Source organism: Apodemus sylvaticus, chromosome 1 (assembly GCF_947179515.1).
Source record: "Apodemus sylvaticus chromosome 1, mApoSyl1.1, whole genome shotgun sequence".
In the NCBI taxonomy this organism is placed as follows: domain Eukaryota; kingdom Metazoa; phylum Chordata; class Mammalia; order Rodentia; family Muridae; genus Apodemus; species Apodemus sylvaticus.
This window is the reverse complement of record NC_067472.1, coordinates 195,360,031-195,367,628: the sequence shown is the minus strand read 5'-3', so window position 1 is coordinate 195,367,628 and position 7,598 is coordinate 195,360,031. Positions and strand designations below refer to the sequence as shown.

General features: G+C 41.9%; 1 pseudogene; it reads left to right on the top strand.

Annotated features, from left to right (window-relative positions):
* Positions 1 to 2,863: 2,863 nt before the first annotated feature.
* Positions 2,864 to 4,307, top strand: LOC127668601 (homeobox protein DLX-4-like; annotated as a pseudogene).
* The last annotated feature ends 3,291 nt before the right edge of the window (positions 4,308 to 7,598 follow it).

Here is a 7,598-nt window from a genome sequence, read left to right as displayed (position 1 = left end):
GTGGTCTTTGGTTGGCTACTGAGTCTCTGAGACCTCCCAAGAGGTCTGGTCCCCAGGTTTTGCCATTCTTCTCCAACATCCACTCTGCTGATTTTATAGGTGTGTGCCAAATGAGTCTGTTAGTCTCAATTTCTTTTCCTAACTAATGTGCAGTTAATTTTTCTTTAAATAAAAGTACTTTCTTGAGTACAGTTTGATCTGTCTCTTTTATTTGAGACAGTTTTTTTCTGTAACAGCCATGGTAGTCCTCTGACTTACTCTGTAGTCAAGGCTGGTCTGGAACTCACAGAGATCTAACTGCTTTGGTGTTCCAAGTGTTGGGCTTAAGAAGTGCACCAGCATATCTAACTTGAATTTAATTTAATGTGATCTCTCCTACTACATACCATTGCAAAAATATCAAAACTCTTAGCATTCTGGGACTAGAGCTGGATTTAACTGAGGGTTACTTAATGTGGGGATGGAGCGATGGCTCAGTGAGTCAGAGCAATAGTTGCTTTATCAGGAAAGCCTGGTTTAGTTCCCAACCTCCACTAGGTGGCTCAGAAACACCAAAAAAAGGAAAAGAAATTGAGGCCACTGATGACATATTTTTATAATTTGAAGTGCATTTGCGTATTTTCTTTTTTTTAAATATTTTTATTTTCTATATTCTTTGTTTACATTCCAAACTATTTCCCCTTTCCCGGATCCCTCCTCCCCATATGTCCCATAAAACGTCTTGTCTCCATCCATTCTTCAATCACCTCCCTCCTTTTTTTCTCTGTACTTATATTCCCCTGCAATGCTAGATCAATCCTTTTCAGGATCAGGACCTTCTCCATACTTCTTCATGGGAGTCATTTGTAATGCGATTTGTGCCTTGGGTATTCAGGGCTTCTGGGCTAATTAATATCCACTTATCAGAGATTGCATTCCATGTGTATTCTTTTGTGTCTGGGTTACCTCACTTAGGATGATATTTTCCAGATCAAACCATTTGCCTAAAAATTTTGTGAATTCATTGTTTCTAATTGCTGAGTAGTAGTCCATTGTGTAAATATACCACATTTTCTGTATCCATTCCTCCTTTGAGAGACATCTGGGTTCTTTCCAGCTGCTGGCTATTATAAATAAGGCTGCTATGAACATAATGGAGCATGTGTCCTTATTACATGACGGGGAATCCTTTGGGTATATGCAGTCCAGATTATATCCCCCTTCTGGTCCACCCACTGAATGTTCCACATCCCATAAGTCTAGTTTCCTTCTCCGGGTGGATGTCCTCACTCCACCCCCTACCTACAAGAACTCCCTGCCCACTTGGGGCCTCAAGTCTTTTTAGGGTTAGGTACATCTTCTCTGAGGGAGTCCAGTCCCACAGTCTTCTGCTGAGTATGTGTTGGGGGCCTCATATCAGCTGGTGTATGCTTAAATGGTAGTTTCCTAGTTTCTGAGAGATCTTGGAGGGTCCAGGTTATTTGAGACTGCTGCTTTCTTTCGTCTATCTCTTGTATTCTTCTGGTAATGATTAATTATTCCAGATCTCATTTCTTGGTTTTCAATTTCCAGGGTTGCCTATATTTGTCCTTGTTATATCTACTTCTGATTCTAGGTCTTGGACTGCTTTAATAAAAACTTTCACTTCTTTGATTGTATTTCCTGTATTGCTTATGGGATTTATGTGTTTCCTCTCTAAGTGTTTCTCCCTGTTCACCTGTGTTTTCTTATATTTCTATATGTGAGTTATTTATATCCCTTTAAAAGGATTCTATTATCTTAATGAGATAAGATTTTAGGTCATCTTCCTGACTTTCAAGTGCATTTGTCTATTCAGGGACTGCTGTGGTGGGAGAAGTAGTTTCTGAAAATGTCAAAGTTTACTGGCTTCTGTTTCTCATGATCCTGCTCTTGCCTCTTGTCATATGGTTATAGGGAGTCTTTCCTGGTTGGGGTGTTTCTGTTTGGGAGTTGCCTTTTTTTGTCCCTAGGTTGACTCAGGTCTCATGGTAGGCCAATTGCCTTGTATGTGGCAAACTTCCTGTGGGATCTTCTGACTGTGGAACCTTCAGAGGGGCATGTACCCTGGTGAATTTTTGCCCTGGTGGCAGTGTGTCTTCAGGAAGGCCTTCTCGAAGACCTTTGAATTGTGGGTTCTGTAGAGGGGCAGAGAAGCTCGAGATATGTTGCCCTGGCTGTGACACATCTACTGGGATGCCTTCATACTGTTGAGTCTTGAGAGGATTAGTCAAGCTGTTGCCCTATGTTTAGCTGTTTACCAGGGAAGCATAAGTACTGTGGGTTTTGTTTCCCTACATGCAGAAGAACTCCGGGGAGGCTTTCAGACTGTTGATTCAATTTCTCTGCATGCTGCAGTGCCCCTGGGAGGTCTTCAGTCTTTGGTGTCAGTTGTCCAGTTGCCCTGTTTGCAGAATTCCTGGGTTGTGATTTGACTGTGGTGTCAGTTGCCCTGCATGCCACAGAAATCCTGTGAAGCCTTCAGGCTTTTATTTTCATGGGCAGAGGCAGACTAGCTAGTAGTCTGTCCCAACAAAATTTCACAGCCAGAAGTGTAGGATATGGAAAATTTAAACATTGGAAATGAACATTCAATTGCCAGCTTACCTGGACTGGCAATCTCTTGTTAATACTGGAGCCAAGTGCATATTTATTTCAATACTGAAAATACTTGTAAGATTTGGAAACAGAGGCAGTTGTTCAGAAAGAATGAAGCTCCTGTCTGATTCCTGCTGTGTAACAGTCCAAACCAAATGTTGTGTAGGCAGGATGGGTAAATCAGTGCTCTCTGTGCATGTTCTCATGTGTTTTCTTTGACCAGATTCTCCAGAACGGGAACATATCCCAATAGGTTCGGAACACACATATGGCCGAAGGTCCCCGCTTGTGTCCAAAATTCCAAATGCCTTCAAGTGCACCCATAGAAACCAGACCCCAAAGGCTTCAAGAGCCTGCAAGGAACTTACCCTTTCAAATTCATCACAGTCCCATATTGACACCAACAAGTCCAAGGCAATCAAGTCTTTCAGTCCCTGAAAGGGACCTACATCAGCAAGAGTTCCAAGGACCATCAAGAAAATCAGGTATCCAAATGCAACTAGATCCTGTACTGGGCCCAGGTTTACCTACTTTAAAAAAACCTTCAGGGCATCCAAGTTATCAGATATATAAGTGAAATCTTGTTTCCATGTTCTCATAGGATCTGTGGTACTGTCAGAGAAATATGGTGACCATCAATCTGGCCCTGTGACTTCAAGAAAGTGGCGGAAGGAACGCATTGTGTACTCCAAAGAACAAAAGCACCTGCTGCAAGAACATTTTGATAAGTGTCAGTACCCAAACCAGGATCAATGTGTGGAGCTGGCAGAGTTAGTTGGTGTGACAGCGCTGGACATCAAGGTCTGCCTCTCTCTTTTCCCTCAATCCAACAGCAAAAATCTACACTTTCCCATCAGGAACTTTAATTTTGTTCTTAAATGCTTAGGGCAGTGATGACAGTTTTAGGTGGTGGATATTTTTGAATCGAATGCTGGGACTCAAATTTTTATCAGTCTGGTAGCAATATAGAATAGCATTGTTTCCATGCAGGGTCTCAGAAACCTAATCATCAGAGCTCCTGCTAAAACACAGGACACACTGGCTCAATCTCCCCAGTCTTATGTTGTCTGGTCATACACAATCTACCTTATTATAATATCTTAGTCATGCTGAGTTTCCTGCTTCTTTGTTTCTGACATGTGAATCATTGCTATACAAACACCTTTTATCCAAAATCTTCACCTTGTGGTCCTGTTAGGGGACAACAGGCATTCTTCTGATATCTTCTTTCTTTTCCAGATCTGGTTTAAGAACAGCCGAGCTAAGTACAAGCAGATGACTCTCCAGAATATTACAGAAACTCTGCCAGAGGCCAATGGAAGTTCTAAAACTGCTTTTGAATCAACCCACTCTCCTGGTTCCATACCTCTTGTTGCTGCTGAGGATGGAGAGCCCATGTGTTCAGGCACATTTGGTGAGGATTCCAATCCCAAACTCAACTGAATCCAGGAATCTTCCTGCATCATTATCAGGCCAGTGATGCAGACAGGTGTAGTCAGCAAGAAGATCTGCTTGTTGGCCATGCTCCCATTACAGCTTGGGATTCTGGTCAATCAGCAGCAGTTGAAGCCCAGACTGATCTAGCAGTGACTCAATCTACAGATGTCCTAGAAGCTGCCACCCATTGCCCAGAGGAGGATCAAGGTTCAGGTCCAACTGCAGAGGAACTCTGGCAAAGAATCCTTGATGACTTTGACAAATCCAAGGACTGACTTACTCTGGATTACACCCCAAATCCAAGTTACATCTCTCAGCTCCTTGACCATTCCAGACATTTATAGTCATGAAGAAGTGTGTTATGTACACCCTTCATCTCAGTATTTGTGGGAATTAACCAGGCATATCTGTAGACGTTGTGTACCACTGTGGTTTATATAGAGGGGTTGTTTCAAAGCAACTGTAAGTATTCATTCTTCATTGTTAGATTATGTTCTTATTAAATAAAAGGTGAAATAGTTCCTGAAAATTATTTTATTACATTATATTATCCATTTACATTCCAGTCACTATGGCATATGTCCCACTGACCTATAGTTCTTCACCCAACACATTAGGTAAAGTTTTCCCCTAATATTTCTTAACTTTTTTTACATTTATTACGATAGTATCACATACTATAATAGAATAGGAGATTAACTAATTAAGAAAGAAAAAATCAGGATTAAGTGTCCTTGCAGTTTTTGTTTACAGGAAGGAGTCAGAAAATGGGACAAATTAAGATAAGTGGGGAAACATTCTAAAACCATGTCAACTTAGCTAAAGTTACATAATATTAGGATTCAAACGCTAATTTAGATATTACCTAATTATTCTCTCTCTCTCTCTCTCTCTCTCTCTCTCTCTCTCTCTCTCTCTCTCTCTCTCTCTCTCTTTCTCTCTTTTGGTTTTATAAGAGAGGGTTTCTCTGTGCAGCCCTGGCTGTCCTGGAAATCAGTCATTAGACACATTAGATAAAAATTTCCCCTAATATTTCTTAACTTTTTTTACATTTATTATGATAGTATCACATACTAGGATTCAAACGCTAATTTAGACATTACCTAATTATTCTCTAAGTAAAGAAGAGACTCAAAAAGCTATTGAGTATAACAACATTTCCTTTTTAAGTCCAGATGTATTTCAAGAATAGACGAGCCAGAGAAATTCAGAAGAAGGGTCAACAACTGCTTGGGAACACTGGAAGTGGACCTCACTATAGGCCTCCCTACCCCAAAGGTGGTAAAGTTCCTGTTTTCTGCTACCAGTAGTGATTCTGTGCACCAGAGATATTAGGATATCAGCTCTCCTCTTCAGTTTAGGCCATCGAGGAAATACCCACATCAGGAATCCAGCTTCTCCCTCATTGGTCAGTCCTTGGAACAAGTGTGTTTCAACAAAAGCCACATTATCGAGGAGCATCAGAGGCAGACATTTAGAGAACTTCCCAGGAAAACAGGGCACCTATCTAGTGATAGGTCTGGCCATTCCAATGTTCCTTGCTGACTTGATGTGTCAGCTAATCCAGATTCTCTCTATGAGAGACCCTCGAGTTTAAACTTTCCTCCTTGACTCAGACCTTCAAATATTACCCAAAACCCAGAATCCACCTTCTCCCTCTGTCAGATACCATCAGTTATGAACCCTATTCCTGAACCTAGACCCTTTAGTAATTCCCTAGACCAGATGGCTATCTTCTTCAAAACTGATGAAGCCTGTGAGATCTACTTAAAGAATACAAGGTCTAGGAAGCAAAGGAAGCAGAGGAAAAAGAGTATGGTATAAATGAAGATACAAGGCCAGGATTCCTGTGCTTGACTCCCACTCCAAATTGCCATGTCTTTCTGCTAACCTCTGCCTTTGAGGATATCTTGTCCCAGGGACAGTTTGTTCTCAGTTCTCACTTTCCACGAATCCAAAGCCCATGTCTCCAGACTCAGAACCCATATTTTCCACATGGGAGGGAACATCGCATCTTTTCTCCTCCTAGCTCAAGTATGGTCTCAGACACAGAATCAATCTCCATTGCTCAGACCAATGAAAGTCTCTCTCTCTCTCTCTCTCTCTCTCTCTCTCTCTCTCTCTCTCTCTCTCTCTCTCTCTCTCTCTCTCTCTCTCCCCCTCTCTTGGTTTTATAAGAGAGGGTTTCTCTGTGCAGCCCTGAGTATCCTGGAAATCACTCATTAGACAGGGTGGCCTTGAACTCAGAAATCCACCTGCCTCTGCTTCCCATGTGCTGGGCTTAAAGTCGTGCAGCACCACTGCCCTTAATGAAAGTCTCTTATGTGAAGCCTTGTTATATATCCAAGCTGCCCAAGGCCCAAAAGGAGGTAGTATTTTAGGTTAACCACCAGTTTCCTTTTTTATTTTTAATTGAATTTATTCTCATTGGTTGCTGAACGAGAGGCATTGGATTACAATTGGGCTAGCCAGTTCCCCAGGAGTATAACAATTAGCATAGCATAGTTTGGAAGGTTCCTATTTACAAACATAACAGAGTATCATTAATAGTTTCAGGGATTGGTTCTTGCCCATAGGATGGTTTACAATTTGTGCTGACAATTGATTGGCCATTGCCTCAGTTTCCCCTTTCATCTTTGTCTAGGCAGTGTTTCCCATTAATGAATATATCCATCTTATGTTCTGAACACTACCTCCCCCTCAACTCCTCCTCACAGTCCCTCTTCTATACCCTTTCTCTCATAGGGTTCCCCCATGTGTCTGCCTCGAAGCTAATGCATCAAGTCTCTGCAGGATCAGGTGCATCCTATCCTGTTGAGGCCAGTCAAGGCAGCCTAGGTAGAGGAATGGCTCCAGAGACAGCCAATAGCTTCCTCTCTAGTTATTGGGGGACCCACATGAAGTCTGGGGTGTACATCTGCTACATATATTATGAGGGCCTAATTTCAACCCCTGTGTGTGTGTGTGTGTGTGTGTGTGTGTGTGTGTGTGTGTGTGGTCTTTGGTTGGCCACGGAGTCTCTGAGAGCTCCCAAGAGGGCTGGTCACCCTCTTTGACATTCTTCTCCAGCATCCACTGTGCTGATTTTATTGGTGTGTGCCAAATGAGTCTGTTACTCTGTTTCTTTTCATAACGAATGTGCAGTTTATTTTTTCTTTAAATAAAAGTGCTTTCTTGAGTACAGTTTGATTTTTCTCCTTTATTTGAGACAGTTTTTTTTTGTAACAGCCATGGTAGTCCCCTGACTTACTCTGTAGTCAAGGCTGGTTTGGAACTCACAGAGATCTACCTGCTTTGGTGTTCCAAATGTTGGACTTAAGGAGTGCACCACCATATCTTCCTCGAATTTAATTTAATGTGACCTCTTCCATTACATACTTTTGCAAAATATCAAAACTCTAAGCATTCTGGGACTAGAGCTGGATTTAACTGAGGGTTACTTATTGTGGGGATGGAGCGATGGCTCAGTGAGTCAGAGCAATAGTTGCTTTATCAGGAAGCCTGGTTTATTTCACTTCCTCCACTAGGTGGCTCAGAACCATCGACTGGGAATTGTATTTCTTTGG